Here is an 8082-nt window from a genome sequence, read left to right as displayed (position 1 = left end):
CTACGGGAGCCGCAGTCTCCGGGGTGGGAGCGGCCGCTCCAGACATTTCCAAGCAGCTGAGGAGTGTTCACCCAATGCCGGAGTTCCATCTTTCCGGCAAGAGGGCCTGAAAACATCGGACTGGCTGCGGAGGCCACAATAGGCCCAACTATGGGTGAACCGGGGATGGGACTTGACATTGCTGCCTTCCGCCACAGTGGGAACCATTTTGGGGGGATGTTTTTATGTTGTTAAATTCTTTAATGTTGTGTCTTATCTTTATTAATGTACTGCATTGGCAAGTCAAATTTCACTACACCATTTGGTGTATGTGATAATAAATGTCCTTTGTATCCTTTGTATCCAAGACCCTTTTTTTCAGACTGACGAAGAGTCTCGACACGAAACATCACCTATTGCTTCTCTCCAGAGATGCTGCCGGTCCCGCTGAGTTACTCCAGCATTTTGTGTCCATCTTCAAATGACGTCACGCGCTCCAGACGGCTGTGCGTACTCATAAAATTGCGCGTGACCTTCGTGGGACCGTTGCGTAATTTGAGTGCCAAGGAAACGTAAGTGGGACAGGCCCTTAAGTTTACTTTCTGTTGTGCTGCTGCAAGTAAGAATTTCAATGTTCCATTTCAGGATGTTTGACATTAAAACACACTCTTTCAATTTGGGAGATTTGTGCCTTTTCCACAGTAACCAACCAGTAAATAGTTTGTTTAAAATAATTTCTGGTTACTTCTTCATATGCAAAAATCTTATTTCAATAGTCGTAGTTCAGCAAAAAAAAAGACACTTAACAGAACAGTTTCCATACACAACAGAAACATTGCCAAAACATATATTAGCTCACTCACAATCAATCTATTGTCTGCCAAGTAGACTGTTACAGTTAAGCAGCAGATAAAGTTCATCATTTGCACAGGTTTGATCTTTACATGTGTTTATTTCCTTAAGTCCTCTCCATCATCTTTACAATATCCCCCACCCCACCCTTACATACACTCCTAAAAATCTTTCAAATTGAGCTGTCACTTTCTTTTCACATGCTAACCTCCGCTTCCTTATATGCTGAGCCCTCTCGGCTTAGAACAGTCTGTTCCCTATCAGAGGAAATGGCCATTAAACAGGAAAGGTCCTATTCTTTTGCAAAAATGTTGCAACAATTGGAACAAAATACTTAAAGGTGGGAATCAAGTGAGCTGAACTAACTTCATCAAGGTACAAACCTATCTTGTGATCTTGAGTGACATGTTCATGTTTATGCACTCAGACCTTGTACAAGCAGGTATGTATAGGATAATTGACTGCTTAGAAAGCCAGACAACAAAACTGCATTTGGAAAGAAAAAACAAGGAGCATATTCATTCGGGAGAGATCTATTAGTGAAATGTAAATGAGGCCACACGAGTAAATTTATGAGCCTCAGACTGGAAATATTGGATGAGCAGTCTAATTACTCCAGGGCATTCATGTTTTCTAACTAAATCTGGGATTGCATGGGGTGGAAGCATAGCAAAGTTGCCAAAAAGGGAAATTACGTGTTGCAGAGAGGAGTGAGGTAAAAATAAGTTTGTAAAACATTTTTTTAATGCTTCCACAACTACACTACACTATTATATTATAAATATGATCACCTCAGAGGTGAAGTTGCACTATGAAAATGCAGTTGGCTATCATTTATAAACAATGCACATCTGTTCAGATTCAATAGCATTCCATAATGGTGAATGGTGTGGGATTTACATGCCTTGTTGATACTGATTCACAGTTGAGGGATTCTGCACATTAATTGCGCAATTCTACATATGAAATGGCAATGCATTTTAATTGTGCTATTATAAGAATTTCATTGTTCAGTTTCGGTATATAAATGAAATACTCTTAACACTCTTGCTGCTTCATTGTTTCACTGAACAAGAGAAGTTTGCTCAGACATTAGACTTTTTTCAGATTATAGAGAAACAGTGCAGAAACAGGCCCTTCGGCCCATGGAGTCTCACATCGACCAGTGATCACCCTGAACACTGGCATTATCACAAGGACAATTTACAATTTTACCGAAGCCTAATTAACCTACAAACCTGTACGTCTTTGGAGAGTGGGATGAGACTGGAGCACCTGGAGAAAAACCCATGTGACCACAGGGGCTCAACACCTCCCTGTGTGCCTGGGTCCTGGACTTTCTCACCGCCAGGCCCCAGGTAGTCAAGATGGGAGGGAATACATCGAAGTCCCTCACCCTGAGCACAGGATCGCCCCAGGGTTGCGTCCTCAGCCCCCTATTATACTCCTGTACACACATGACTGTGTGGCTAGGTTCAGCTCCAACTCAATAATTAAGTATGCTGATGACACTGTGGTGGTGGGCCTGATCTCAGACAACGATGAGAGGGCCTACCGGGAGGAGGTGGCTGATCTAGCACTCTGGTGCCAGGATAACAGCCTCCTCTTGAACATCAAAAAAACATAGGAGCTGATCATGGACTTTAGGAGGGCACATCATCCGAGGACGTACACTCCATTGAGGATAAATGGGGATCCTGTGGATAGGGTGAACTGTTTTAAATATCTGGGAGTCCACATCTCCGAGGATATGACATGGGCATCACACACCTCAGCACTCGTGAATAAGGCAAGGCAGCGCCTTTACCACCTCAGGCAATTGAGGAAATTCAGAGTGTCTCCGAGGATCCTCCAGTGCTTCTACGCAGTGGCGGTGGAAAGAATCTTGTCCGGGAACATTATCATCTGGTTTGGGAATTGCTCTGCCAAGGACAAGAAGGCTCTGCAGAGAGTAGTGCGTTCGGCCGAACGCACTATGGGAACTTCACTTGCCCCCCTGCAGGAACTATACATCAGGAGGTGCAACTCCAGAGCCAACAATATCATGAGAGACCCCTTCCACCCCTGCAACGGACTGTTTCAGCTGCTACGGTCAGGCAAACGCCTCCGTTGCCATGCGGTGAGAATAGAGAGGTTGAGAAGGAGTTTCTTCCCAGAGGCCATTCGGACTGTAAACGCCTATCTCACCAGGGACTAACTCTACTGAACGTTTTTCCTTCCATTATTTATTATGTAAAGGTATATGTGTGTTATGATTGTGTTTATAGTTTGTTTGGTTGTTTGTCTTTTTGCACAAAAGTCCGCGAGCATTGCCACTTTCATTTCACTGCACATCTCGTATGTGTATGTGACAAATAAACTTGACTTGACTTGACTCGACTTGACTTGGAGAACGTCCAAACTCCGTACAGATAGCACCCATAGGTTGAACCTGGATTGAACCTGGGTCTTAGTGCTGTAAGGCAGCAAATCTACCACTGTGCCACTATGCTACACATTGTGTCCTTTGAGCCTGCTCAGCCATTCAATAAAATCATTGTTGTTCTGATTTGAAATCACAGTTTTGCCTTCCTGCCAACCTTTGGTAATCTTTTACTCCTCGGAATTCCATCTATCCCAGCCATAATAATATTTTAAGACTCATCTTCCATCTACCTTTGTGAAAGAGCGTTGTAAAGGCTCACAACCGCTGAGAGAAAAACTTTAGTCTCTTCTCGGTCTAAAATTCTTAATCCTCTCATTCTAGTCATTGACCCCGAGTTCTAGATTCCCTCACTTAAGGGAACATCGTGCTGTCAATCTTCCTTGAGATCTACGTTTCCATCAAGGCATCTCACACTCTTTTAAGCTTCAGTTATACAAGCCTAGTCTGCCCAAGGGGGGAAGGAATTAAAGGGGCTCCACATGGCAGTTCTTTTCCACAGAGGGTGATGGTATATGGACCAAACTGCAAGAGGAGGTGGTAGAGGCAGGTACAATTACAATATTTAAAACAACATTTGGACAGGTACCTTTAGATAGGAGATTTTAGAGGAATTTATGCCAAATGCAAGTACAGTAAGTGGGGAAATAGTAGAAACATGGAACCGCAGTTGCTGGTTTATATCAAAGGTAAACATAAAGTGCTGGAGTAACTCAACGGGTCTGGCAGCATCACTGAAGAAAAATGTCCAGTGATGTTTTGGGTTGGGGCTTGTCTGAAGATGGGTTGCAACCCAAAAGATCTCCCATCCTTTTTCTTCAGAGATGCTACCCGTTGAGTTACTCCAGCATTTTGTCTCTCATACAAGTAAATGGGATTAGCTTAGATAGATATCTTGCTCATCATGGACGTGTTTGGCCGAATAGGCTGTTTTTGTGCTATATAACTGCATGAATCAATGAATTTCTCCTAAGCTCACCCACCCTTTTCAGCTTTCAGTCAATTACCTGCACTGTACCTTTTGCTAACCAGCTGAAATTAATACCTTTGCAATAATGCAAAGAAACAAAGAAATAGTCTCACTAATCCTCAATATAATTGAAGCGTAACCTTCCTACTTCGTTACTGAATTTCCTTAACAATAAATGCTTGCAATCTGATAGCTTTCTTAATATCTTATTTTATCTGCATTTGTGATTCATGCATTAGTACATCCAGTTCCCTTAGTGTCACAGAGCTCTGCAATCTCTTATTATTCACATAATATCCTATTTTACCTACAAAAATACTTTCACTTGCTTCTACATTATTTCAATTTGCCCGTAATTTTGCCCACTTGCTTGACCCATCTATGTCCTTTTGCAGCCTTGGTATCAAAGCTATGCAATAGAAAATAATTAAGGTTAATCACTGAGCTGTCATTTATATAAATCAAACCAGCTTTAAAGATCAATTGGACCAATACTCTTTCTTTGTGCCAAAAATCAGTAATGTCTATTTCCAACATATTATTTCGATAATTTAGTGTATGTAATTAATTGCAACATTGTAACATGTTTTTGCCACCAATCTAACAATGAAAAAGATTTTGTGGAAATCTAAATGCAATGATTTTCGACAAACTGGAATAGTTTAAAAGTCTGAACAGCAAAGGGTTTCCAAACAGGCAACATGATAAGTGGATCCAATAAAGAAGCTATTCAACCTGCAGTACTATTCAGGGCAGGAACTGCTTGACTGCCTCCGTGAACTCCGTAACCATGGGGAAAGTCTGTGAGATCAGTTAGTGCATTGATTCTGGATGTGAAGGAGCTTCCTGCAGCTGTTTCTGGGGGCAGAGAAATGAAACACTTGAAACAATTAGAGAAGATGGTATGAAGTGCACTGACAGCCTGTGGAGGGAGAGATTTTGAATTGAGGCATGCAGTACCCTGGCAAAAGTCTATGGTTTATTAGGTGACATGTGACAAGGGCAGCACGGTGGTGCAGCGGTAGTTGCTGCTTTACAGCGCCAAAGATCTGGCTTTGATCCTGACTATGGCTGCTGCCTATACGGAGTTTGTACGCTCTCCCCGTGACTGCGTAGGCTTTCTCCAGGTGCTAGGGTTTCCTTCCACACTCCAAAGACGTACAGGTCTGTAGGTTAATTTGGCTTTGGTAAAAATTGTAAATTGTCCCTAATATGTAGGATAGTGCTAGTGTATGGGGATCGCTGATTGGCGAGGACTCAGTGGGCTGAAGGACCTGTTTCCGCAATGTATCTCTATATTAAACTAAATCGTGACTTCCTGAAGGTTAAATAGAGGCTACACTGTGGCTTTCAATGTTGGGATAATGGTTGGAATTAGACATGTTCAAGGTATTGCTTGGATTAGAGGGCATTAGTTATAAGGAGAGGTTGGACAATCTTGGTTTGGTTTTTCTGGAGTATCGGAGTCTGTACGGAATCTGATAGAAATATATAAAATCATTTGGGAACCTTTTTCCCAGGGTGAAAATGTCAATGACCAGAGGGCAGGATTTAAAGTAGATAAACGTTTTTTATACAGTGTGGTGAGTGCCTGGAAAGTGCTGCCAAGAATGATAGTGGAGGCAAATACTAGAGTGCCATTTAAGAGGCTTTTAGAATGGCAGGATATGGATCATGTGTAGGAGATTAGTTCAACCTGGCATTATGTTTGAGACAGACATTGTGGGCTTAAGGACCTAAACCTATGCTGTACTAATCTATGTTCCATGTACCACCCTGTGAAATATGTCTGGGGGGAGGATGGAGAGACGGACTGTCATTTCTGGTGAGCAACTTGGTTGTACAGGATGAACAAAGCTGACAGGTTCCCCAATGAAAATAAATGAAAACTTGGATTGTTTTCTCGGGAGCATCGGAGACTGAGGAGAGACCTGATAGATATATACAAAATTATGAGAGGCATAAATAGGGGAGACAGTCAGAACATTTTTTTCCCAAGGTGGAAATATCAACGTCATAGAGGGCATAACTTTAAGTGAAAGGGGCAAAGTTTAATGGAGATTTGTGTGGCAAATTTCTACAGAGGATGGTGGGTGCCTGGAACGTGCTGCAGGAGGTGGTGGTGGAGACAGATATGAGAGTAGCCTTTAAAAAGATTTTAGATTGGAACATAGATATGTAGGGGAAGGAGTGGTATCGAAAATGTGCAAGAAGATAAGAATAGATTATCTTGGCATCATGTTCGGCACAGATATTATAGACCAAAGGGCCTTTTCCTGTGCTGTACTTTTCTATGTTCTATATACAGCCGGGTGTGTCTATGTACATCGATCTCGCTTATTACCTAATAAGGTCACATTGTTCATGTTATCACAAAGGCATAGCTATGTTTAACATTGAACAAATTAGGCACAGTTGGCACAGGAATTGTGTCTCCCCTGCAGTTTGGCTGGCAGGGTGAGGGCCTGGTAGAGAGAATTCATGGTTGCTGCCAAGGACTAATTATCAAGTTGTCAGCTGAGGGTTTTAGCCCTATGGCAAAGCTCTGACATTTATTTGGTAAGCTGGATTCAATTTACTGATGGCAAAAAGCACACAACTTTTTTACAATGGGACTGTGTTTCTCAAAAAATGAAGCTATTGACAAAGCTGAAATTCAGAAAGTAAGAACATTTGGCAAACTGCAGCTTTGGTGTTAAACATTTTTATACGTTTAATTTAGTTTAGAGATACAGCGCGGAAACAGGCCCTTCGGTCCACTGAGTCCACATCGACCAGCGATCCCCGCACACTAGCGCTATCCTACACATGCCAAGGCCAATTTACAACCTTTACCGAAGCCAATTAACCCACAAACCTGTATGTCTTTGGAGTGTGGGAGGAAACCGGAGCTCCCGGAGAAAACCCACGCAGGTCATGGGGAGAACGTACAAACTCCGTACGGACAGCACCCATAGTCAGGATAGAACCCAGGTCTCCATCGCTGTGAGGCAGCAACTCTACCACTGCGCCACAGTGTCACCTAGTACAATGAACCTGTATGAATCCCATTTAATGCACACTTTTTTGAAAGAATTTTAGGAGAGCCTCAAATGTTCTGATGTTTACCTAAGATTCTTAGGAAAAAAAATTCCCAAATAGTATCATCACATGACATTCGTGAAGTTTCATTGTACTTACACACTCATCGTCATAATCAATACATAACAAGCATGCGTTCTAACAGCCAAGTTCTCACCAGCATTTTATACACATGGCATAGAAGGCTGTGGTCTGAGTGCTGAGAAATGAGAATAGATACGTATTTGATGGGCAGCATAGGTATGATGGGTGAAAAAAACTGTTTCCGTGCACCACTAATCTATGAATCTATCACTTCAGTGGAGTCACAGTGTCAGAGAGCTATACAGCATTGCTACAAGTCCTTCTGCCTCCCTTGTCCTTGCTGACCAATTTGGCAGTCACATTTGACTGTATTTGGCCTAATGTACTCTAACCCCTCCTTATCGATATATATATCCAAATGCCCTTCAGCCCACCTTGCCCACATCAGCTAACATGGCCCATCTACACTAATCCCACCTGCCTGCATTTGGCCCATATCCATTTAAATGTGTCTTATCCATGCACCTGTCTAAATATTTCTTAAACATTTTGATAGTACCTGCCTCAACTACCTCCTCTGGCAGCTCGTTCCATACACCCACCACACTTTGTTCTCCTAGTTATCCCTCAGGCTCCTATTAAATCTTTCCCTTATCATGTTTAACCTATGTCCTCTGATTCCTCTGTTCTGGGCTTTTAAAAGTCATAATTGAACCAACTTTTATAGACTTCTTTGGCAGCTCATTCCAGATAT

This window comes from Leucoraja erinacea, chromosome 2 (assembly GCF_028641065.1).
Source record: "Leucoraja erinacea ecotype New England chromosome 2, Leri_hhj_1, whole genome shotgun sequence".
NCBI lineage: Eukaryota > Metazoa > Chordata > Chondrichthyes > Rajiformes > Rajidae > Leucoraja > Leucoraja erinaceus.
Note: the sequence above shows the minus strand (reverse complement) of the source record.